Below are 27561 nucleotides of genomic sequence, written 5' to 3' on the forward strand. Positions count from 1 at the left end.
GAAGTTTTGACATCTTTCTCCTCTCCGCTTCTGTTTGGTATGTAATGGTAAGGGTCAAGTTTAGGGTAGCAAATGAAAGTTTAATAGACTATCCTCAGACGTGTGTGTGCGTGTAAGCAGAGATAGTGAGTTTTAAGTTGTGTTGTGTGCCTCAGGTCTCTACTCTTTGAAGTGGGAGAGCTGTGTGGTTTTGATATGAAGGCATTTAATATCCCTCACTCACACTGTGATTGTATATGTTTGTGCATGTGTGTCTTTAAAACCGTGAAATTCAGTCTCTCTTTTTTTTGCGTGTCTGTGTTTGTATGTATATATGTGTTAATTTAAAGACAATTAAGGAGTCTCTGCAGAAAACAGTGCAGCTGTTGCTCCGTCAGTGGGTTTTCCTCACCTGTTTGATGGGTGGTTGGATTTATTTCTGTTGCCTTCTAACCCCCATCTTAACACAGCCACCTCTAATGCAAAAGACCTCAATTTGCTTTGGGACTGCATACTGTTAATGTTAAATTCACACTGTCTGTTGTGAGAGAAGCAAACAATGCAAAGAAGCTACCATGCAGAGATAAATGAGCATTTTGATACCAAGCAAACAGCCAGAGGCTATGATCAGCCCTTTTCCCCCTTCCTTTTGTTAAAAAGCATATAAGCATATAGTCAAAAAAAATCTTCTTCCCATGCGCATCAGGGTTAGTCAATCTTTAAAAAACAATTCCCACTGGCCTTCATCAGTCCAACAACAGGCGATTGGTAAAACATTAGCATTTAGCGTAAAATGGCACGGGGGCGGGTGTCTCAGTCCCCACAAACCATTTTCATTAAACACACTCATTGAAGAGCTTGTTGTAAACTGGCTTTAAAATCACCTATTTAGGTTTATTTTGGTTTTAAACTAGATAAATCCAGCAAGCTGTAGGATGTAAAACAAAGGAATTAGACGATAGCTCACAGCCTCTACAGGGAGTGCAGAATTATTAGGCAAGTTGTATTTTTGAGGAATAATTTTATCATTGAACAACAACCATGTTCTCAATGAACCCACAAAACTCATTAATATCAAAGCTGAATGTTTTTGGAAGTAGTTTTTAGTTTGTTTTCAGTTTTAGCTATTTTAGGGGGATATCTGTGTGTGCAGGTGACTATTACTGTGCATAATTATTAGGCAACTTAACAAAAAACAAATATATACCCATTTCAATTATTTATTTTTACCAGTGAAACCAATATAACATCTCCACATTCACAAATATACATTTCTGACATTCAAAAACAAATCAAAAACAAATCAGCGACCAATATAGCCACCTTTCTTTGCAAGGACACTCAAAAGCCTGCCATCCATGGATTCTGTCAGTGTTTTGATCTGTTCACCATCAACATTGCGTGCAGCAGCAACCACAGCCTCCCAGACACTGTTCAGAGAGGTGTACTGTTTTCCCTCCTTGTAAATCTCACATTTGATGATGGACCACAGGTTCTCAATGGGGTTCAGATCAGGTGAACAAGGTGGCCATGTCATTAGTTTTTCTTCTTTTATACCCTTTCTTGCCAGCCACGCTGTGGAGTACTTGGACGCGTGTGATGGAGCATTGTCCTGCATAAAAATCATGTTTTTCTTGAAGGATGCAAACTTCTTCCTGTACCACTGCTTGAAGAAGGTGTCTTCCAGAAACTGGCAGTAGGACTGGGAGTTGAGCTTGACTCCATCCTCAACCCGAAAAGGCCCCACAAGCTCATCTTTGATGATACCAGCCCAAACCAGTACTCCACCTCCACCTTGCTGGCGTCTGAGTCGGACTGGAGCTCTCTGCCCTTTACCAATCCAGCCACGGGCCCATCCATCTGGCCCATCAAGACTCACTCTCATTTCATCAGTCCATAAAACCTTAGAAAAATCAGTCTTGAGATATTTCTTGGCCCAGTCTTGACGTTTCAGCTTGTGTGTCTTGTTCAGTGGTGGCCGTCTTTCAGCCTTTCTTACCTTGGCCATGTCTCTGAGTATTGCACACCTTGTGCTTTTGGGCACTCCAGTGATGTTGCAGCTCTGAAATATGGCCAAACTGGTGGCAAGTGGCATCTTGGCAACTGCACGCTTGACTTTTCTCAGTTCATGGGCAGTTATTTTGCGCCTTGGTTTTTCCACACGCTTCTTGCGACCCTGTTGACTATTTTGAATGAAACACTTGATTGTTCGATGATCACGCTTCAGAAGCTTTGCAATTTTGAGACTGCTGCATCCCTCTGCAAGATATTTCACTATTTTTGACTTTTCTGAGCCTGTCAAGTCCTTCTTTTGACCCATTTTGCTAAAGGAAAGGACGTTGCCTAATAATTATGCACACCTGATATAGGGTGTTGATGTCATTAGACCACACCCCTTCTCATTACAGAGATGCACATCACCTAATATGCTTAATTGGTAGTAGGCTTTCGAGCCTATAAAGCTTGGAGTAAGACAACATGCATGAAGAGGATGATGTGGACAAAATACTCATTTGCCTAATAATTCTGCACTCCCTGTATGTAACCCTGGTAAGATTTACAGCAGTCAGAAGTACAGGTTTCTTTGAATTCATCGTAGTTCTTGTCTGATAGTTTAATTTCAGGGCTTGCCCTGAAGGCATCACCTGCAGCTCGGTGCGCCTGAAGGTGTGGTGTAGGGCAGGGGTCTGCAACCTTTAACACCCAAAGAGCCACTTGGACCTGATTTCCACACAAAAGAAAACACTGGGAGCCGCAAATACTTTTTGAAATCTAAAATGAAGATAACACTGCATATATTGTTTTTTTTACCTTTATGCTTTGTGTGAACAACTAAATTATACAAATATTACAAATATTTATTAAGCGCTTTTCACAGACAGGCAGTCACAAAGCGGTGTACACAAATATTAAAATAAACAATACAATCAATAGACATTATACACAATGTAAAAGATCAAATGTAAATAATGTAAAGAATATAAAATACGTAGATCAACAAAAGGCTTGTTTGAACAGAAAAGTTTTTAACTGCTTTTTAAAAGAATCCACAGAGCAACTAAGGTGTGTTGCTTATGAAATCCATGAAGTGCTACCGAGAAAATTACATTTTATTTATGTAATTAACACATTTTGAACTCTTAAAGAAATATAACAAAAGGAAAAACACCCAGCTGAACTAAAATCATCCATGTAGCAAACAAAAACTGTTGTGAGCCGCCACCCTTATATCACCTTTGGGCTTTTGGAGCCTTGACCTGACTTTTAAAAAGTAATTGGAAAAAAGCACTATGCTGCTAAAAAAAAAAATAGATATTTGCAAAATTCTGCCTAAATATGTATTTTACCTGGTTAATGTGTGTGGCGGGGCGTGGTCTGCAGCGCCGCTGCAGGGGAGTTGGACGCACCTGAGCGGCACCCACAATCACGCCTCGCCGCCTTAAAGTCTGTGCTCTCTCTGCTGTTGTGTTGTCGGGCTGTGAGCTGAAAAGCTACAGCTGGCTGTATGCGTACAGCAACCATGTGTGAAAAGCGGTCAATAAAGAGATGCTGAAAAGCGTGTTCATACAAACATCGTCGGGTCTCGATAAATACACGGCGTTTCGGCGGGTATACCGGCTTCCGTGAGTGTGACGCTTATTTTGAGCGATGAAAAAAAATAATAAGATATAATTTTATTTTTATATTTCAAAATCACAATAATCTTCCAATTTAGAACTACAAGTTAAAAAAAGAACTAAACACAAATAAAATATACTTCAGCTAAATACTACTCATTTATTTTCCCAATCCACCCAGAGCCGCAAAATAAAGACAAAAGAGCCGCGGGTTCCCGACCCCTGGTGTAGGGGAACAAAGACGGCAAGGAAAACTTCCATGCTGCCGCTAAGCACGGTTTTCCAGTTGAAAGAGAAAAAAGAGGTTCAATTAACATTTGTGAGAGAGCTGCCGTTAGCGGTGAACCACAGACGGGTACCTACCTCGAAGGAGTCGGAGTGTTTCTTCAAACTTTTTGAACTATTCTGGTGAGTTAGCCTAGCTCACTTAGCACCGCTATTGCAGTTCAATGCACTAAAAAAAATAACTAACCAGTCAGAATTATAGTAAATGTTGTTTAATGATGTTTAAGATGTGTTTTCATAGTGTGACAGTTTTGTTTATTATGAGTGTTTAGCGTTTTTACTTCCTTGGGCCTGCTAGTTCATCCGCGGCCAGCTAAGTGGTTATGCGCAGTTCACTAGGGGTGGGTTTTTATAATCGATTTATCGATTAAAATTGATTCTGGCTTGGATAACGTAAAATCGATTCATTAAAATCCTGAATCGATTTTTTAATATAAATTTATTTTGCCCGAAATGCCAGAATCTCTGGTGAAATCTCACAAAATTTCAACAACCACCAAACAGCTAAGACAGTAAATGAGAGCAGGAACATGGATTCTGCACAAAGACAAAACCCGCGGATCAGAATCAGTTAGATGTCGCCTTTCTCACAGTCGGGGCTGAAAGCCGACAGCTCCCTGATTCTGATCTGTAGGCGGGTCCGCGCTTTGTGTTCACGCCCTTTATGCGCTGATTCTAAAGCTGTTAGTTTGATCTCTCTCTCCAACCAATATTGACCGAACCAGCAGCAAAAGAAGATCCAAAATACGCTTCACATAAACATAGTCACGAATTCACTCTGACTTTTACTGTTTTGCTTCGGCCACGATGCACAGCTTTCTCTCCCTCTCTCTCTCTCTCTGTACTTCAAGAACAGTTTCCCGTCTAAAAATCAGTTTTCTGCATTATTCGCTTGCTTGTTACGCACAAGTCTACCGTTGTTTACAGCGCTGTCGGCCGATGTTTTTTTTTTCGTTTTATATACTTCCGAAAAGAAAACCTAATTTCTGCCGTTCAATACTGAACAAATTTAAACTTTTTAAAATTATGCAAAATGCAAAACGCTTAGCTGTGTCTCTAATAAAACCGCTGGAACTTCAGAGGTAATGTTCATATGTTGATTAATGGTTTTCTTTCGTTTTTGATCTACTGCAGAATATTTTTATAAAATCCCAGGCCAGGAAAATCACCTTCATGTTTTTCTGTGTTTTATCTTCAGCTACTTTGACACAAAGGCATCTGCTGTGACGCTTACACCTTTGATAAAGTCTTGCGTGTGTCAGCTTCCTTTTTATAGATACAAAAATATGTAAATGTACTGATCTGAATTATAATATTTCTGACTGTCAAAATTTCCCAGATTCAAATCGAATCGAATTAAATCGAATCGTGGATCGAATCGATTCGGGACCTTGTGAATCGGAATTGAATCGATTCTAGAAATCAGTGACGATACCCAGCCCTACAGTTCACGTGCAATAGCTGTGCTGTAGCTGTAACTGCAGGTGATGCACCGTAATGCCAGTGTATTTACTTTTATTGTGTCACAAGATGCAAATTTATTTTAATATTTAAAAAGAACCAAGGACATTAGGAACAAGGACATTTAAGGAATGTGGACATCTAACATTCTGCGTATTTGTGTGCAGACTGGTTTTTTTTGAGGAACAGTTTCATGTGTGCCGAGTGAGGAGCTGGTATTGTGGGTCTAAGACACTGTTGCTGCTGTGGAGGCCTTCTGTGTCAGGACGCCGACACGTTGATGCCTGCCGTACCAGGAGGGCGGTAGGGAAAAAACAAAAGGAAGCCCAGCTGAGAGATACCTTATCATTTTCTTTTGCTACTTTTTCCCCGCCTGAGATTCAGGTCGTTTTCAGTTCTCAACCCAAGACAGTGGGTGACTGAATAAACTGACACCATAAGGAACTGGACACTCGCATGTTATTTTCTTTTCTTTTTCCTTGTCTTTGGGGTGTTGAAATATTGTGTTTTCTTTCTTGTCTTACATCTGTTTTGATTGTTTCAATTATTTTTGTGATGCATTTGAGATGGTTACTGCATTTAAAGGTATCCCTACATTGAGGATGAGCAAAGGGAACTGATCCAAAGAAAAAATATATATAAAGCAAACTTTGTTTCACAAACCTGTGGTCGTGCGTGTTATGTGGGTTGGAAGTCTTATTGCTCTTACAGAGTTGCTACCGCCAATCTCCTTCCCAAACCTAGATTTGGATATTGTAGACATTGCACTTGGGCGAGCAGTATAGATCATCTCTTTATAGATAGAGGGACACACGTCCAGGTTACATCTAGGTAGAGATAACGTGTGCTATCTTGTCTTATTTTGGTCTTATTTTGCATTAATTTATTAACCAGTAGATTGTGTAGTCACCTCAAGAGACTGTTTGCAATTCAGTCACTTTCCTGTTTTGTGAATGACAGAAATTCCTTTATCCTTTATCTTCAGCATACACCTGCTATTAGCATGGACTTGAAATCGCTCTTCTCAGCTAATTATTTATCAAGTATAATTCACAAAGAGGAACACGATTAAATTAACAAAATGAAATCTCTTATTCCTGACCACCAAATTAATTGTTCAGTTGCAATTAATTTTGGTGGTCAGGAATATGTTATTTTAAAATCTCAGTCACATCAGTCTTCTGGGGGCATAGTGTTTTCTGACAGTCCGAATGGTCCAGGGGAAGAAGCTGTTTGTGAGTGGAGGTGTGGGACCTGATTGACCTGAGATGCTCAACAGAGGGCAGCAGGTGACGGGTGATGGGTGAGGGGTAGGGTGCAATAGGTCACCTGGTTTTCCTGAGAGAGGAGGATCTAGCGATGTTCTCCAGGGATGGTAGAGGGCAACCAATTATTTTTTGGGTGGTGTTATTTACCCTCTGTGAAGCCTTCCTGTTTTCAGTTGTGGGCCCTGTGTACCAAACACCCAGGGAGCAGGAGTCTACCGCTCTTCGCTAAGGAGCAGCAGTTTTTGGTCCAGGTTATTAGTCTGGACCAGTTAGTCGGAGTGGTTGAGGCTGGTTTGTTAGGAAGTCCTTGATCCAGGAGCAGGTGGCAGGGGGGATTTCAAGGTGGTCCAGTTTGGTGATGAGGAAGTCTGATGTTATAGTGTTGAATGGTAAGCTGTAGTCCACAAAGAGCATCCTCATGTAGATCTTCCTGTTCTCCAGGTGGCTCAGCACTCTGTGAAGGGTGATGGTGACGGCATCCTCCGTGGACCGATTTGCTCGGTAAGCAAACTGGCATCAATCGAGGGAGGGGGGTAGACCGTCTCTGATGTGCTGAGACACTATCCGCTCAAACACTTTATGACTACAGATGTGAGGGCTATAGCTCTGTAGGCACTGAGGCTGTCTATACCAGACTATTTGAGGATGTGAATGATGGTTGAGGTCTTCAGAAAGGTGGGAACGGTGGCATATGAGTCAGGGAGAGGTTGAACAGCCTGGTGAGGATCTCTGCCAGTTGGTCCGCGCAGGCTTTAATCACAGTCCCTGGGATCCTGTCAGAGCTGGCAAGTCATGTAGCTTCCATATCTGAAAAATGAATTCAGTGTAGAAAAACCTACCCAAAATCTACGTTCTATCTGAAGGCCACCAGATTGTAATAACTGTGATTGCAAAAATATTTCCAGTCCTATAGAGGTCTCTGGGAAAATAGCTTTCTGACTTGAAAGCTGACTGACTTGGCTCAGTGACATTTTTGGGTGATTCTGAATAAAATAAAAAATAAATTTGTTCAATTATATGTCATTTGCCGATGAACATGGGGTTTCACAGTGAGACCTGTACTTTGTCATTACGTCTGATTTTTCACAACCAAGATTGTGACAGCGAAAACATACAACTTGAAGGAGACTTCGGAAACTAATGGGAGATGTCACTGTGGCTACAGTGTCCATGCTGAAAACTCAAGTCCTGGATTTGAAACTATGATCAAATCTCAGTACTTTGCTCTTTACTTGCCATGTTTGTCTACACCACCTCTCCACAGGCTAATCCCAAATGAATCAAATGTATTGAACTACAACATCAGTTGTGTCTTCTAGCCCCCCTCTTATTTTCTCTGGGCCCTTTCTCCATTTATCTCCCAATTAGTGTTTCTTTTATTAGAGCAATTTAGGTTAAACCCTCCAACAACTGTCTTTCCCTTTTTGGCTTTCCTTCTCTCTCCATTCAGTCCTCTTGTTCTTTCTCCATCTCCCCGTGCCACTTCCAGCTTTTGGCTGCTTTGTCTTTCATCTCTTTTCTGTTAGCCTCCTCTCTCATCTCCCACAAGATTTGCACACAACCTCTCTCTCTCTCATTGTGTCTCTTAAGCCTCTCTCTTCCTCTGCCTCCTGCTGAGCCCCTGCTCTGCAATCTTGTCATTACACACTTAAAACACCTTTTATCAGATGAGACTTCAAAATAACACATTATCCCACGACGCGTGTGCACACATATTAACAACATCCAAATAACACACAAACATTCGATCTGTGTGATCGCGACTGGGTTGAGACTGGAAGTTAATACAGATGTCGTATTATACACATGCAATGCTTGTACTGGCACGGTGAAATTATTAGACTCTTTCATTCTTGTACTTCTACTGTGTGATACTTCCGATCAATACTGGAGGAGTTGACTTAGAAGGAATTCTGTGTTTTGCTGAAGGACACTTGAGCAGGATGGATGGCTGCTGTCATGCAGGATTGAACACGGGTCCTGCAGCTAAAGGACAGTTTCCCAGGTCACTAACGTTTCGTCACCACAGTGTCTGCATGCTTTCAAGTGCGTGCCAGTGAAGCGTAGCAGTGAGTGACAGCTGTGATAGATCGAGGGTGTCTGACATGCACAATAAAGGCTGAAAGACAGAATAGCTTGCTACTGCAAGATACTAATCTGCATGCACAAATTAGTATAATTTGCATTTATCTCCCAGGAGATTTCAGTTTTTTGTAGTATTTTTTCTAAGGACAAGACAGAGCAATGTCCCAGTAATTACTAACTGCAGATGCCACCAGCAGAGAAAACAGGGTCTATTGCATCTATATTTCCAGGTACGTGTCCCAATGCTTACACTGCTTTCTGTTGCTTAATCTCATTATTCTCCCCATCATCTTGGTTTTGTTGGCAGATTAACACAGGAATAGGATCAAGCTGGATTTAGTTTCCTTTTTGGGACACAGGGTTTCTCAGGCTTTTGCAGGTTTCTCGCTCAGTTAGTAATTCTGCTTCTCTTGCCTTGCTTCACTCTATCTTCCTTTTTGGTCCCCTCCTCATCTCTCTGTTAGTCTTTTTCTCTCTGATAATCATTGTCTCTGTCCCCATCTTTCTCAGTATTGATTACACTAGCCTAGCCCAGAGATAGACTGACGACCTGTCTAGGGTGTACCCCGCCCTTCACCCCATGACAGCTGGGATAGCTTCCAGCCTCTCCTTTGAGCCTGAATTGGATAAGCAGAAGGAAGGAAAAGGATGAATTGATTACACTACCCTACTGCTTTCTCCTTTTTTCAAAAAGTATTTCCATTACTTCCACTTCCTCCCTCCTTGTCCAGCTTTTGCTTCTCCTATAATTAAAATGTATTTTATAAGTTACAAAAAGAAAGCTGACTCTTCAGAGTTGTTGTTTGTAATCCATCCCGTCAACTTTCAACTTGTGCACATCTAGTGATTTCACTGTTCTCATTATGTTTTATGGTAAAACACATTTTAACCTGAAAAAATGAAAAAAAAAAGTCTTTACAAAATGTCAATACGGCAGAGCTACCTGCTTGAACCCTGTGACAATAAGGTCCATTTTCACTCAGCTATGTGGCCAGGAAGAAAAGTAGGTTCAACAATAAGCTTACTGGTTGATTAACAATTTACTCACCCACTGCTAACAGCTGTTTGAGATATTTTTCCTCATTTAGTCTCTTTATCTCTCTTTTTATCCATCTGTTTCTCTCTAAAACTCTCACTGTCTCGCACTGTGTGAGTACGTGTGTGTAGTTCCTGATGAGGTTAAGCACATGATTAATGGGTCTATCTAACAGCGTTTACACTGCACTCATCTCCACTCAGCTACACAGAGGAGCACACACATACACCTCGTCGCCCAGGGTAACAGTATGTAAATGATATGTAGATGACAGGGAGTCAATTAGGAGACCACAGAGCTATGACTCCACAGAACTCCATTAGTGAAGCACTGATCAGCTCTCAGGCTGTTTTTTTTTTCCAAAGCTCTGCTTCTATCCTCTATCTATCCATTGATGAGTATCTGTATGAGTGCACAACTTGGGTGGCTGTAGCTGACGAGGCAGAGCTGGTCATCCGCTAATCAAGGGGGTTGTTTGTTCGATCCCTGACTGCTCTAGTCTGCATGCCAAAGAATCTTTGAGCAAGATACTGAACACAGAGTGGTGCTCGATGTGTGCATCGGAATCTGAAAGTTAGATAGAAATCACTTAGACAGAAAACATGTGCTTGGGATATGTTGTATGAAGTGGTTTGAGTGCTCAAGTAGAGAAGCACTAAATAAGAACCAGTCCGCTTGTAATTTGACAAAAAGCAACCTTTATTTAATGTAGTGAGGATTCATCATTTGTAAGACATTTTGCTTTCTCTTTACAACTTCAAAGGGTTGATTGAGGGAAATATTTGACTTTGTGCTGAAGGTTTGAACTTGTGAGATTACAGAATTTTTAGGAGGTTAATTTATGGGCAAGGAGCAAATGCAGTATGTCAAAGAGTGTCACCACAATTAAGATATTTTGTGTGTATTCTGTGTTTTGGGTGCACACATGTAGTAATGGCAAGAGATCTCTGATGAGCTTGTAAAGAGAGCAGTAGTGACTTACAGCTGACCCAAAATCTTTTTGCATGCAAATTGTGTTGCAAATGTTCTTATAAATAGCCAAATAGCTAAAATACTGAAAAAAACCCATAAATCTTCCAAGAGACACGATTATGTCAGGATATCATTACTAGTTTGAGACTAATTGTGTTACCAATGGAGTTTTTATACTATACAGTTGTTTGTGCCTTAATGACGTGGGTTTTGTTCTTAAGTCTTATAAATTAACATTTGAGATTTGCCACTGAGTAGTTTGTTTAATTTTATTTATAGTCAGACTGATATAGTATCAGAAACAAATACTAGGCAGCAGGACATTTCTCACATATTAAGCCAACAAGTCTCAAAGACTCATCTCGTGGCTTAATTTCCTAAACACCATAAAGAAAAGATACGTTTAAACCAAATGCATTAAATTTGATTTATATCCTAATCATTAGCTGAGATTCTGCTATTTTTACATAGATTTAAAATGTTGCTTTTTTTTTTTAATGGATCAAAAGTGGAAACTGAAATTTCCATTTGACAAGCAAATCCCTCTTGATCTCATCCATTTAAATCCCTGCTGGGATGCAGCCCCCAGCTCCATCTATATTTACATTCACATTCAAAAATTACATAAATAAGTCACTTTTTTTCTTTTACTGATATTTTTTTTTTTGCCCTTAAGGACCTGATTAAAGAGTACATAAAGCATATAATATGTCACTGGGGTGCCGCTATACTTTACATGGCTGAGCATGCGACCCATATAACGAGGGCTAGAATCCGTACTGCATGCCAATAACTTTCACTCTTTCCAGTTTCCTGCCTACACTCTGCACTGTCCTGTCTAATAAAGGCAAAATGCCCCCCAAAAATGTTAGAAAAATAAAATGCTAGGCTTCTGTGACCTATATTAGATCTTGAAAGGTCTGTGTCCATTTTAAAAAAGGGTGTATTTTAAGCATGGACCCAGTTAAACTACAGGTAACATTCCGAATGATTTTTGACTCAATTTATCAAACTCGGCGAACAGACTTTAGTCTCCAACTCTAAATACTGTCTGACCTCTTTTCCTTGACCAATTTTCCATCTCTCCATTCGACTACGACTGCAACACATGTGAACTACCCACTTTAAGAGGAGCAAGGAGCATAAATGCACAATCTTAGGTGTCCTCCTTGTGTACTGTCCCTTTCAAACTTCTAACCTTTTTTCTAAAAACATTTCTTCTAAATCATGTATGACTCTACCTCCGTCACAGCTGATAAAAATGGGTTGAAGGATTACAGCACACCTGTGTCTGTTCTATCACCCCACCACACACACACACACACACACAAACACACTTTCCACACCATTCTCTCTGTAACTGTGCAACACTGAAACCGACCAAAGTGCCTTCGTCTTTAACACACATTCATCTGCGTATCTTCCATTTGTGAACTCCTATCTCTTTTCCTCCTCTATCCTCTTTTCTTGTGTGTCCGTGTCCATTCATGCAGTTAACAACAAACTTGTCTGTGTGGCTTTCTTTTTCTCCCTGTTTTCTTCTCTGTCCATCAGCCTCTCTTTTAACCCTCCCTCTCCTCTTTCCTTGTCACCTCTTAAAATATCTCTCTCCTTTCCTTGTTTCTTTTTCTCTGCCCATGTGTGACAAGTCATGCGGTTAACAACAAAAGAAAACAGAGAGTTGCTGCACACCAGGTTGATTCACGTGGCATGCCGAGTCTTTGACTTACCCCAGCCGAAGAGAGATAAAAGGTGAAAACTCCACCTGATTTAAATTTGGCTGTTATCCCTTCAAGGTCAATGATACACTGCTCCCAGTGCTCCTGTGCACACACTGACATGAATAACACAAGCTTTCAGGCCTGATTCATGGACTGCATTCGTACCTGCTTGTGTGTCAGCCAAAGAAAAAATGGGAAGCAGGCATGATGGCTCCCTCACATCCGGACAAGATACATTTTACTCCTACAATAAGGAAGAACCTCCATCCTGCAATATGTAATTTTCATGTAACATCCAAGTAGGTAGAGCCACTTCCTCTTCTCATCTCTTCCAGCAGGATAAAGCAGCATTGCACAAAGCTCAGATAAACTCAAACTGGTTTCTTGATCATGACAGTGAGCTCACTGTACTCAGATGGCCCCGGTCACCAGATTTTAGTCTAATAGAACACCTTTGGGCTGTGGTGAACCTGGACATTCACATCATGGGGGTGTATCTGCAAATCTGCAGCATCTCTGTGATGTTATGAGTCTAAATCTCTGAAGAATGTTTCCAGCATCTAGTTGATGCTGGATACTGCAGGCACTGGACAAACTGTATGATGTTATCGACCATGAGAGAGCACTACACATGGAGGGGGCTTTAATCGTGGCTGGCGACTTTAACAAAGCCAACCTGAAGAAAGTTCTGCTGAAGTACTACTGAAGTGTTGACTTTTTAGTGCATGGCGATAACATCCTGGACCATGTTTACGTCTCCATTCCCAGGTGCCTACAAATGCCGCCCCTGACCAGCCTTCAGCAGATCATTTCCCTTTCAGTCCTGCTGCTACCAGTCTGTAGGCAGAGGCTGAAGCATGAGCAGCCAATGATGGACTTGGTTCAGCATTGAATCAACCAATCACACATTGCTCTGCGTCCCTGCTTCCGCACTACAGAATGGTGTGTTTTCCAAACTGCTGCCAACAATAATGCAAATAAGCACACTGAATATGCTGCTGGATACATAAACAAATGCATTGATGATGTCGTACTGCGGCTTAATGTGCAGACTTGAATTAAAAAACAGTTAAAGGTAGGGATGGGTATTGATAAGATTTTCACGATTCCGATTCCATTTTCGATTCTGTTTAACGATTCGATTCTTTATCGATTCCCTTATCGATTCTTTTTAAAAAAGGAGAACACTAAGGTCGATTAGCTTAGAACTTTGTTTTACATCTTCTCTTTGAACAAGATAGAAATTTAGGAGTAACATGGCCTTACAAACCCAACAGTGAGATCTTAAGAGATCCACAGCCTATGGCTCTTCAATGGGGTGTCACAGGGTCCCCAGGAAAAAAAATAGTAAATGTAAAATAATAAAATAAATATTCTTCTGTAGCAATAACAAAGTATAACATAAATTATTCTGTAGCAATTACACAAGAATATCCAGTTATGTCCCTGCCTACATTCACTTACCGAAAATCGGGGCATCTGCTGTGGCAAATGGGTTCAAGCCTTTTACCACAAACTTAGTCACTGCTCGGTGACATTCGTCTATCCTGGCCTGAAAGGAGACGCTAACGGCAGACTGCGACTGCGAGTAGTGATGGTAAATTTGATTCTTTTTACTGAATCGAGTTTTAATGAGTCACTCACCAAAGTGAATCGGGTTTTTTTGAGTCATTTGATTCACTGAGTCAGTCGACCAGAGAGTGCAAAAAATGTACATTTTCACTCAAACTTAATTTGTTTCTCTTTTCATGTAAATCCTACTGCTAAGATGAATGATTCTAAAATAAAAAAACTATTTTATAGGGCAAAAAAGAGCAAAAACATTTCTAAAATTAAGCAATTTCCTATCAAAATTGCTTAATAAACATTTATTTTTATTTTATTTTAATATATTTTTATTTTTTATTTTATTAGTATTTTCCTTAAATGTGTTAAATATATATTTTCTCATCTAAATGTCCACTGAGCTGTGAGCCAGGGGGCGGTAATGCGCCTTAACATTGGTTGCCAACCAAGAAGAGAAAGAAGCTGTGAGCCAGGAGGGAGGGGGTGAGTGAGTGAGTGATTCGTTTGCTCTATGATTCAGCACAGGAGGGAGGGAGTGAGCGAGTCCTGAGTGATTCGCTTACGATTCAGCACAGGAGGGAGGGGGTTAGTGAGTGAGTGATTCGTTCGCTCTATGATTCAGCACAGGAGGGAGGGAGTGAGCGAGTCCTGAGTGATTCGCTTATGCTTACGATTCAGCACAGGAGGGAGGGGGTTAGTGAGTCCTGGGTGATTCGTTCGCTCTATGATTCAGCACAGGAGGTAGGGGGTTAGTGAGTCCTGAGTGATTCGCTTAGGCTTACGATTCAGCACAGGAAGGAGGGGGTTAGTGAGTGAGTGAGTGATTCGTTCGCTCTATGATTCAGCACAGGAGGGAGGGGGTGAGTAGCTCAAATGTGCTGTTAGCATGTTAGCAGAGCGATGCTACTGTGAACCGAGGAGCTATTTTCTTGATGTGAGCTTCTACTCAGGGTTTTTTCTTCCAGTTCAGAGCGGAAATTTTTTTGTTACGATACTGGATGTTGTGTTTTTCTCCACAATTTTAATTATAAGCTAGATACATTGCTGCTAACAGCAACAGGGATGAGTCAGTGAGTCAGTTGGGCTTGTGAATCATGATTCATGAGTCAGTAAAGTGATTCTCGAGTATTGAACGATTCGTTCATGATTCGCGCATCACTAGCAGCGAGAACTGCCAGCATCTGAGCCAGCCAGACTCTGTCTGTCTCATCATGGTCACCTAAATGCACAGTAATGGCAGGTTTTGTAATAAGGCAGATCGAGCTAACATAATATGCACTGTTAGTTGATTATTTACCTGCCGCATTAACGGGAGAGGACGTGCAAACGTTACCGCTGCTGCTGGGTTGAGATTCACGAGTCTGGAGCGGAATTAAAAACACGACATTCATTTAAGGTTATTGCGTGTTTTGTGAGCAAATGCTTTTGCATATTCGTAGTGTTTCCTGCCAGGTAAATGACGCTCCGCAACGTGGTGACGTCATTCGGGGCGACTGGAATCGATAAGGGAATCGTTTGCAAAAATGGCAAACAATTCCAAGGAATTGAAACAGTGGGAACCGGTTCTCAACAAGAACCGGTTTTCGATACCCATCCCTAGTTAAAGGACAGTGCAAAGAAAAGTGGAGTCTTCTTGCAGTGTCTCAAAACCAGACACATGTGTAGTAAGGTAAAGACCATGACAGACTACAAGGGGACGAGCCAGAGTGTTGGGGAGCTGACTGCTTATCCTTCCTGTTAAAAGAGAGTTTTTCCTTTCCACTGTTGGTCATAGAGGGTCATAGTTGGGGTTTTCTCTGTTTTCTCTTCATGATTGGAGGGTCTTTATAATATAAAGCACCTTGAGGCAACTGTTGTTGTGATTTGGCACTATGTAAATAAATTGAATTTAATAAATAAAATATGTAGGGATGCTGTTTATTGACTATAGAACCGCTTTCAACACTGCAATCCCACCAGTCTTGTCATGAAGCTTCAGGATCTGCGCATGAGTGTCTTAAAATGGAACTGGATCTTGGACTTCCTGACGGGCAGACCACAGGTGGTGCAGATCGGCAATGTCACATCATCTACACTGACACTCAGCCCCCTGCTGCACACTCTGTTCACCCATGATTGTATAGCCACACACAGCTCCAACGCTATTGTTACACTTGCAAATGACACCAAGATTGCTTTTTAGATGGAGACAGTCGGCTTACGGAGCAGAGGTGAAATCCCTGACATCTTGGTGTTGCTGCAACAACCTGCTGCTCAATGTCAGCAAGACCGAGGTGTTTATTGTGGAGAACAGAAGACTGCAGGGTGGAGAACACAGCCACATTTACATTGAGGGGACAGAGGCGGAGAGAGTCAGTTGCTTCGGGTTCCTGGGGATCAACATTAGTGAGGATCTGAGATCTGCTCACATCACATGGATGTGATCGTAAAGGCAGTGAGACTGCAGGTCTTCTTTCTGCAGTGGTTGAAGAGGTTTAGCCTGGACTGAAAACTCACCACCTGCTATCAATGCACCACCAAGAGTATTCTGCCTGGCTGTGACCTGGTACGGCAGTTGCAATGCTCTGGAATACTGAACAGCTTGCCATCCAGTATATCTAGAGACAGTGCTGTAGGAGGAAGACCCAGCAGATCCACTCTGATCCCAGCCGCCCCTGCAATACACTCTTCACGCTCCTGCCTTCAGGCAGGTGGTATAGGAACATCCAGACCCGCAGCATCAGATTCAGGGACAGTTTCTACCCACAAGCCATCAGGCAACTGAACTGCTAAAATACAGGATAGTTTGAATATAATAGCTTCCACACAAAACTTTGTACAACTCATTTTTAAAAATATTTTTTAAATAAAAAACTAATAAAGTTACTAATATTTTCTTGTTTATCTGCTATATTGAGACTGTTCTGAGTCTAAGAATTTCATTGACGGCAGTGCTGTGCCATTGTTACCTGTATATAACAATAATTAACACTGATTTGCATCTATGCCACAAAGGATAAAGGCAGTTCTTAAGGCAAAAAAGGGTCCAATTAGGTACACTAAGGTGTACCTAATATAGTGTCTGGTCATTTTATCTCAGAATATCTGATTATTTCATCTCTGGTCATTATGTGTGTTTTTTAGGCTTTGTAGTGTGAGGTTATTGTGTCTGGTGTATTGTGCTTTTCCTCAAATGTGACCTGAGGATTTTTCTGTTTGTGCTCACACATCAGTTCAAATTTATTTCGGAGGTACAGTCACAATACTAAGAACATTTAGGAATGAAAAAAAAAAAGGTTCCTTCTGCACATACATATGCACAAACATGCATAAAAGCCGTCTCCATAACACAGCACACATGTTGAGTAAACACACACCTCAAGGACTGTGTGCTGAAAGCAAAATGTTGTTCTTCCCCCCTGTGCAGTTGTGTGGGCTGCAGAATGTGTTATCAGCTTCAGAACAGTTTGAGTTCCAGATAATTGAAAGGAGTTGAGGAATCTGTCTCACTCTGTCAAACAACCGCACATACACACTATATGTCAAACCACCACCACACATTTTGGGAAACCAACTTCACTTACTTTTCTCGACTTTTCTCGACTCTTTCATTTTGTGTAACTGTTTGTAACAAAAAAAGAATTTACTGCACTGTAAAAACAAGAAAATAAAGAATGGTTTAATACAGTAAAAGGCAAAAGTACACATCTAAAAAGCAATTGCAGTGCCAGAAATACACTATGATCTGATGCTAGAATGGGTTTTTCACACTTGTCTCAAGACAAGTGTTTAAAATAAAGTGACGCTTGTGAAAATATGAGTGTGATAACAATATGCTGTCAGTCAAATACACTTTTCAAGTACATGTAGTTCTGTCCTCAACAGTGGTCATAAAATGATTTGGGATCCAAACTGAAACTGCCCGCTTCTGGACCGGCATTAGAGTTCCCCCTGCTCTGGTATCGCATCCTGGCCAGATTCCTTCCGGGTTTTCCATGGAGAAAAAAAAACTTGAATTTTGCCAGCTGCCTCTAAGAGGGAACAGTTGTGGCGAGAATAAATGGAGCAGCAAAAGATTACTGAATTCAGTGAGTACAATAATTTGACAATGAAATTCTTCTTTGCACATCAAGGATACATTTGCAAATTGGCATTCACAGAATCAGAGCAGCACAAAACTGGGAGTGTTTGCATTTTCGAGTGCGCACAGAATCCATTTATTTTAAGGCACTAAACCACAAAAGGTTATTTTAAAAGTAATTTTAAACAGCTAAGAGCTGTTTATTGGCTCTACAGTCAGAATCCCTTTTGGGTATTCTAAAATCACTTTATTACAGTCTCGGTTGGATTCTTGGTTTATATCTAAAAATGGTTATAAATAATTATTCAGAAAAGCCTCATGTTCAGTTCATTTTTTACTATGTATACAGTGGTGTGAAGAAGTGTTTACCCCCTTCCTGATTACCTGTTTTTTGTATATTTGTCACACTTTAATGTTTCCAATCATCAAACAAATTTAAGTATTAGACAAAGATAACACAAATAAACACAAAATGCACTTTCTAAATGAAGGTGTTTCTTATTATGGGGGAAAAAAAATCAAACCTACCCAGAACCCTCTGTGTGTAAAAGTGATTTCCAGGACAAAAACTACTGTTGAGCAAAAGGAACATATAGGCTTGTCTCGGTTTTGCCAGAAAACATCGTGATAATCCCCAAGACTTTATGGGAAATTCTCTGTGGGCTGACAAGACAACAGTTGAACTTTTTGGAAGGTGTGTGTGCCACTACATCTGGCACAACAGTAACGCAGTATTTCAGAAAAGGGTCATCACAATCACAGGAAACCAGGAAACACTGTATATATAAAATGAAGCCCTATGTGGCTCTAAAGCTTACCCAACAGGTGCTCATCAGTAGGACAGAAAAACTCAAGAAAAAAAAAAAAAAACGTTAAAAAAAATTTGTTTGCATTTGGTGCAGCTGATAAAAAAGACAGACATGCCAGCGTCTATCTTTTGGATACATACATTTCAACTTAAAGTCTTCATCAGCGCCTAACTATCTATCTAGCTAGATTCTGCTATTATCAGCATGAAATGTTTTCAGCTGTGTCCACTTTTGTATTTTCCTTTTGAAGCTTCATCGCCATTAAAAACTGCCACAGGTCTACCCAGTCTCAATATCGATGCAGTCAGTATTTGACTGGAGTGAAAGTGAGGAGGGCCCTGATGATTCAAATTGTTCTGCCAGTTTTCCAGTTGGCACCCATTTAGTATAACAAAACCTTTACTCTCTCTCCCTTCTGTCTTTATCTCCATCTGTCTCCTTCCTTTACCCATCTCAATAAATACTCCTTTCCTTCTGTTTCTATTGCTCTATGTGTCCAATTCATTTTTATTATTATCCCTTTTCTTAAAAAAAATATGACTTGCTTTAAATCTTAATTTAAATCTTATTAATTGCGATGTGACTTCTATCCTCTGTGGTGCTCACTGAAATACAAAACATGTGTACTTGTGCTCCTGCCTGTACTAAAATAAACCCATAAGAGGATAAGAGACAGACTCCCGTGTGTCTGTGTGTGTACATGCGACAGTAGAGAGCAGCTGGACAAAGAGATAGAAATAAATAATAAATGGAAGACATCTTCTAGGCGCCCCATTGAGAGACTAAAGCATGGATGGATTTGGTGAGGAAGAAGGAGGAATAAATACAGGAGTGGACGGATGGATGGATTTGTTGCTTCCATCCGTCTTGCATTTTAAGATGCAGGAAGACAGAGGCCTAAAAGCGGAAGGGCGGGATGATCGGAATGATTTAGGAGTCGTGTGAAAGTGACTGATGAAACAAGGCAGGTACATAGGACAGGGAGATGGAGATATGTCAAAAATAATAGCTGATGCACAGAAAATAAAGGCAAAGCAGCAAGAATTATTAAGCGATGTACAAGGTTAGGAAAGGTGAGATAGAAAAACAAGTCACAAGTGAAGTTGGGATGCCTCTATTATTTGAGGAAAAAACGTCATACCATGACCAGTTACAGATTTATATATACATTGGCGGCTTTTGTGAATCATTTAAGCATAAAAAAAATCACCTAACTCGGGGATGAACAAACGCAGACCAAGTTTTAAATTGTCTTTAGGCACTTTAGCAGCCTTTCACAAAAACATAACATTTTTCCCATTTCTTTAAATGAATGTTTGAAAACTGCTAGACATGCAAAACTGTATTTTTGCAACAGCAAGGTGATTTCCAGAAAACTATTGGAAATAGCTCTTTAGCATCTGTGAAAATATCTGACAGACATGTTTTTAAGAAACAGAAAATAGTCCAGCAAAGACCTGACACAGGACCTGAGAGATGCAGCTGACCCTTTAGGTGATCCATCTACTGTTCAATGAAGCCTCAACAGAGATGGTCTCAGTGGAAGGGCAGCTGTCAAGAAGTCATTGTGAAGGAAGGGAAACAGAGCCATGTAAGAAAAGGCTGAGGTATGCCAAAGAACTGGACTAAAGCTCAGTGACAACAGGTCTTAAGGAGTGGTGAATCCAAATTTGAAATTATTGGTTCAAAGACTTCATTATGTATGGAGGACGTCAATGATACTGAGCACAATGTCAATGCAGCAAAAGCACAGCTGGATAGAAAAAAACACCATGAACAGTATCAGTAATGGATTGGCTTCCCTAGAGCTTGGATCTCAACATTATTGAAGCAGTGTGGGATCATCGTGACAGAGAACAGAACAAAAGGCAGAGCTTTGAATGTCTCTCACCAATCCTGGAGAACTATTGCTGAGACTACTTAAAGAAATGACAAGAAATCTTGTATAAAAGGGTTCAGGCTGTGTTGAAGAATAAAGCTTGAAAGTCATATCAAATATTGACTTTCAAGCTTTTTGGAATTGTACCACCTCTAGTTTTGCATTTCCATTTCCATGCATGTTTGCACAAGTGTAAGTGAATCGCAGCACTTTCTAGCAAAATTTAAAGAAATGAGGGGCTTTTGCAAAGTAATGAAAATTCAACAGTATTTTCACCTGATTTCCAACACAAATTACTTGCAGTGGAACCGCTGCAGTTGCCAGGATTTATATTAAGAACAAGTAAGGAGCAAAAAGATCTCAAATTTATGGCTAGATGATTTTAATACAGAAAATGTGAATAAAGATATGATACCACTTAATAGTTTGGACCTACCATATCCATTTTTTTGACAGGTACAGTAAGTACTTTGACCATATAAGATTGTTTGCAGGATAAGCAAATATTAATGTACTGTACTTGAAATGTCCAACAACCATGCATATGACCACTGAATAGAACATAACACATTTAAATAATCAAGCAGAAATTACTTTAAAAAAATTGATGTTGAGCACCTTTTGTTGAAAGTAGTTTGATGTTATTTAATTCATTTAAAGCTTTATAACAGATTGATTTAACTAAAATAGTTTCACGTCATGCGGCGCATGAACTCATTCAATGTTATTGTCATGGTCCCTGTGCCCCGCTGGTCGACCCTCTATTGGGCAATATGTTTGTGGTTTGTTTGCTCTCTCTCGCTCTCTCTCTTGCCGCGGCGACGCTCATTGCGGGCTCCCGCTGCTGGCCCACACACCTGCTCATCACCGCACCGGCCGCTGATCCCAGCTGATTACTGCACTACTTAGATGGCGAGTCTGCACTAGTCTTCGCTGGATCGTTGAGCTATCAGCGTCAGTTAAACTTGTGTATCTGCCAACCTGTATCTTGAAAGCCTTTTGTTATTATCCCGCTAACCCGACGTTTTGTGTTTAGATCGTTTTTGGAACCGGATTCTGAGAGGAGTGACTGAGGAGGAACTTTTGTGCAGAAAGTGTGGAGCACCCTTCCCCCTAACCCTGTTTCCCACGGACCCTGGCGACCCGGACCCGTTTCCCCTGCACGTTGTATATAGCCACTTGGTGATTGTGTTCACTGTGAATAAACGCACTGTTCTTCGCTTAACGGAATACCCTGGCCTGCGCCTGAGTCTCTTTCGGAAACCATATCAGTTATCTTCAATAGCTACAGTAAAGTGTCTCTTTTTTAAACACTTGTCAGTAACACAGCAGTCCATCATAGTTGGGGCGATTTGGGATCAGTGCAGAAATAGACTTTGGCCCTGCTCACAAACAGCTGGAGTGTCAGAATTGACATCTTAAACTCCCTGTTAAACTGATCTGATTTGCCCTCGAGGGATGCTTAATACTATTTTCTCTACACCCAGCTTTGTAAACCACTCTAACTCTGCTTGTGTAGTCTATGACGGCACAGGATAAATAATGCATGGTGCATATGCCCTTTTTACTTCTAAACACACATACATTCTGCAGTTGTGCATAAAACTGTCAGAATCCTTACAAAAACATGAGACAAGTAGAAGTGCTTGCAGAGATCACACACAAGGTCACATGTGATCACATCATGCCTTTGCTTGTGCACCACCTTAATTCTTAATTCTCCTTAATTGTTTGCATGATTTTGCTGACAAATGCCTCTGAAAACAAACAGTGGCTTCTGCTCTTCCTTTGCGAAAGAGAAAGGTAAAGAAAAACATGCAGATGAAAAAAAAAAAGATTAAAAAAAGTGCCACTAATAAGGATTGTCCAACATTTGCCCTATTTTTATGCTTTTCTTGATAATGTGAAATCCTACAGATGAAAAGAACAGAAGGGAGACTTTTTTTCATTTTCTTCTTCTTTAAGAGATGAAGAGGTTTGCAGGTCAATGTAGAAGCAGCTACAACTATATTTGGCGTTAGTGTTCTTCCAAACCAGACTCTTTCAGCCACAAAGGTCCGAGGAGATGTTTTGAAGGCTAAATTTCCATCCAGTAATGTGATTGGTGATATGATTTATTCTTCAAAATAAATAAATAAATAATATGTTACGGGTCTCAGAGTGAAACAGGAGTTCTCTTCTTGCTACACCAAAAGGCAAATAAAACACAACTTGAAAGAAAAAGCTGTTTTTAAAGATTCAGCAACTGGAAATAATTGGGAATCCCACCATGACATTCATAAATGTTTTATGTAGCAGCACAGATTTAATATGATGCTTTCTTCACATTGTGGGCCCAATAAACACCAACAAGCCAAAACATGATGACCACTCACAGACAAAGTGAATATTAATGACTAAACTGTAACAGTCACACATGTCATGGTCTGGGATATGTAAGATGTACAATACATAGTCTTGTTCTCAGAGAGCCGCTGCTACACTTCTTATAAAACAGTGGCTCTTGCATGAGCTCCCAGATTTACATCTGGCACAATCAATCCACATTTAGTTTGAAAAATACATAAAACTGTATTTATTTAACCTATATAGTAATTTATGAATTATTATTACATATCTTTTAGTAAAAACTAATAATAGATGTTTTTTTAATTAAAAAGGTCATTGCCGATAAGCCTTGCGATCTTTGCAAATGATTTCAAATTCTACAAATCCTGCTAAATCACATGGTGCACAAAATCCTGCCATGATGGACACCTATTTATGTGACGGAGATATCTTGAAATTGTGCATATTCTAAATTATTTTTGTCTGATTAATCTCTGTGTAGGTACGTATAAATCTGTACAACTGCACAAAAAGCAGTCATCAAAAACACCTAATCCTTGAAGATTTATCATGGATGCCTGCCAGTTTTCTTTCATGCGTTGTCAGGTTGTGATAATACCTGATAAATGCACTTGGAACATGCTTTTGGCTTTAAAATTGGAGCTTCTTAAATCATTTAACCACACAGCTGATGCAAGCTTCTTCTTTTTTTTTTTCGCTTATCCAAAAAGCACAGGTTCAAAATCTATGATAAATTTAAGAGGCACATTTGAACTCTAGTCATGAGTGGGAACCGCAGGTAGGAAACCTCGGAGTGAAATGTATTCACAAATCATTTACAGTGAGTCTGCCTGAAACAGGTAGAGGTTGGTGCCCACGGGTGGAATTACCCCCAACAGTTTTCAACAACTGCTACCAATTGATCATAAATAGCAGAAGTCACATTTGTCAGTGTGTGCTGTAACTAATCTATTTTTATGTTAATCTAAGTTGTAACCTCCCTGTTTAAAGAGCCAGTGTAATACTACTTCAACAGTAGGCCAAGGCCCACAGTGGTCGCCCTGCTTCCCTCCTGTAGGGTGGCAGAATGTGCATACTATAGTCACACTGTTACGAATTTCATGCACTGTCACGGTTATGCCAAACACTGAAAAAACATGAGTACTCTCCAGACAGTGAATCAGAGAAAGGCTAGTCTTTGATAACATGTTGTTCACCTAGATGGAAAAAAGAAAAACATCCAACGCATCATCACCCGCAAATCCTTTGGTAGTTTTTCACAGGCTGTATTTCTCAAACACAAGTTTTGGGAGGGTTTTTTCCTCCTTTTTGTTCTAACTTTCAAAGTCAGTCAGAAGCTGATGATGTTTCCTGTGCTGCTGCTGACAAAGAATAAAGACATTATCTAAATAATTAGTTTAGTTTCTGAGGCAAGATTTGCAAATGAATGTTGAACCTGAGCCATCCATAAGCTCCTGGGGTCATATTTGCTAGGGCTTACATAACCAGAATACTTTGTGTAACCTGATTTCTTAATGAGAGAAACCAAGTTGAATAAATGTGATTAAATGAGTTCCCTGGATTCTTGCTTTCTGCTTTTTTCTTCTTCTTTTTTTTTTTACCAACATGGTTTACAGCAAAGCACGCACATACTTTTACATCTCTGATTCCCGGACCTACAGTTCTATGTTTGAAAACACACAAGACCCAGAACTTTAATCTATATGAATATAAGTGGATTTATTTGTGAGAGTCTATATACAAAAGAAACAAGGGTGCCTTAAATGAAGATGCTACCAAGATAGATATCTCAGGGTTTCAATCTCAGATTACCAAAGAACAAAATTTAATCCTTATTTTCTGAGGTAGCTGAAGTTAAGTTTCTTTGCTTTCTGTGACAGTCACTGTTGGCTTACACCATTTGGACCCACCTCACTGTGGGATGAAAATGAGAACTATAAAAAGGACTTGTCCACAGGATGCAGCAGGTCTGCTGGCCTCAATCTGTAGCAGTCTTTCAGAGAGCCTGACAGTCTTGCCAAAGTGGATCAAGCGGATTCAAGACAGCCACAGCTATGTGATGTTGGCTTGTCAGACAAACAGAGATTTTGCAGTAAGCGGCTGATGTTGGTCCCTGTTCCTTTGATGTTGATTTAGTCTCTGAATTGTTACTTTCTTTGACTATGCTTGTTTTCAGAATTTGTGCTGTGGCTGTTTTACTTTCATCTATTATCAGAAAGTAATAAAACTTCCACACACTGAGTACAATTTAACTCAATTTTACCAAGAGTAACTTTATCTAGTTAAACTTGGTAAGAACAAAACTTGGAGAACACTTATGCAAAGTACAAACTTAATTTCATTTCTGTAAAAAGTTTAGGCTAAATTTAACTCTAAAGTTTTTAAAAAGAAGGGAATGGAACGGTGGTTGTTAGCACCATCACCTCACAAGAAAATCTTGGGTTTGAATCAACTGGCAAATCTTTCTGTTTGCATGTTCTCCCTGTGCCCTTTTGAGCCCTCTCCAGGTACTCCGGGTTCCTCCCACAGTCACGGGAGATGTGTTATGTTAATTGGTGATTTTACATTTTTTGTGTGGTTGTCTGTGTGTCTGTGTTGGCCCTTTGATTGGATGGTGACCTGTCTGGAGTATATCACACATCTTCCCCCTGTGCCAGTTGGGATAAGCGCCAACCGGCTCATTCATCACACTGAATTGGATAAATGGAAGAAAATCACTGAATGGACGGGTTCTGGTGTATCAGACAAGAAGCAGTCAAACATATTTAAACAGCATAATTTCTAACACAAAAAAGCAGACAGATACAGATTATAGATACAGATACTGATTACATTATGAAAATGATTTTCATGTAACTCCTAAGGATCACAGTAATGTAATAATTAAGCCTTTGTTTGTGGTGATATAATCAACCACAGGTAAATAAGTAATTTTGACAAATAGTGAATCATATTAAGAGTTACATTTCAGGATTTTTCAGGGTTACAGATCTTTCATCAACCACTTTACATTTTCCGATATCTGTGTTTCTATTTCAGCTATGGAATATTAGGGCAGGCACATGAGGAGACTGTGTTTATACACCACTCTGCATTTATTTATCAGTAATTAGTTATTATTTTCTGGCTCTCTTCCACAGCATGTCTTTTGTCCTGTCTTCCCCCCCCCTCATCCCCAACCTCTCACGGCTGAAAGCTCAACCTTCCTAAGTGTGGTTCAGACAGATTTCTTCCTGTGAAAAGGGAGTTTTCCTTTCCCAATGTCACCAAAATTTTGCTCATAGGCAGTATTTTGATTGTTGGGATTTCTCTGTTTTTCCTTGTATTATTGTAGGGTCTGTACCTTAAAATATAAAGCACCTTGAAGCACTATATAAATAAATAACTGAATTGACTTGAATAGAGATAGATTTGTCCTTAAATTCCAAGTGGAATACAAAGTAAGATAGCTTCTGAAGGACTGACTCCACAACTGAAGTTTTGTAGATTTGCAAATATGTTTTGGATGACTGTCTTTATTGAAGCTCAGTGATTATACAAGTTACCCACTGACAGCATCATATTCCTCTTCAAAATAGACTGTTTTTCTCTGTCTGTTTTAACAAATATTAGTCGCAAAGAGAAGAAATATATTTAGTTACAACAGCTGGATGTTGTCTGATTGTTGGGGTTTTCTCTGTATTATTCTAGGGTCTCTACATTATAAAGCACCTTGAGATGTCTGCTCTTGTGATTCAATGCTTCATAAAACTGAATTGGACTGAATTTAAATTTCATGAACTGTTCATTATTGTTAAACAGTGATGGAAAAAAAACTTTCTGGGTGAGAAAACTTTGCATATCTTTACAGTTTAGATATCAATGGATGAACTGCAACACTCCCAAAGGTCAGCACAACATGCTAGTAGGCATATTCACTACTGCATGGCAATTATGCATGAGGGGCTGTTAAAGAGACAAGAACTATAGTAATGCAAACATGTATGCTTCTGGCAGCATTATTAACTATAGGCCAAATGGTCGCATTAACATGTGGAGGCAGAGGATTACATAAGAGCACCAATGGAGATATGACTAATACAGTGATATGACAAAAGAGATATGACTAATCTACTTCTCAACAGGCAACGAGCCACTGGCTGGGGTATACACCCTATGGACTTGTGTCTACCAATCATCTTTATTTATTTTTTTAACCAGAACTTCCCCTAGAGCTGCTTTGTGAGGCCAATATAGTCTCTATCCATTACTACAAAGTTTTTAACTTTCAGCAGCATCTGCTTGAAGTGCTAAAACACATGCAGACATCTCTGGGCTGTCAACAACTCATCCTTCACACTGTAATCGAAAGTGAATGACAGTGATAACAAGACGTCCTCAGAGGAAAGCATTCTTCAACCCGAGAAACAGAACAATTCATAAACCACACACACACACGCTTCCTCTTCCACACAGTCACCGCCACAGCTCCTCC

This window comes from Perissodus microlepis, chromosome 14 (assembly GCF_051167445.1).
Source record: "Perissodus microlepis isolate ML-2025 ecotype Zambia chromosome 14, ASM5116744v1, whole genome shotgun sequence".
In the NCBI taxonomy this organism is placed as follows: domain Eukaryota; kingdom Metazoa; phylum Chordata; class Actinopteri; order Cichliformes; family Cichlidae; genus Perissodus; species Perissodus microlepis.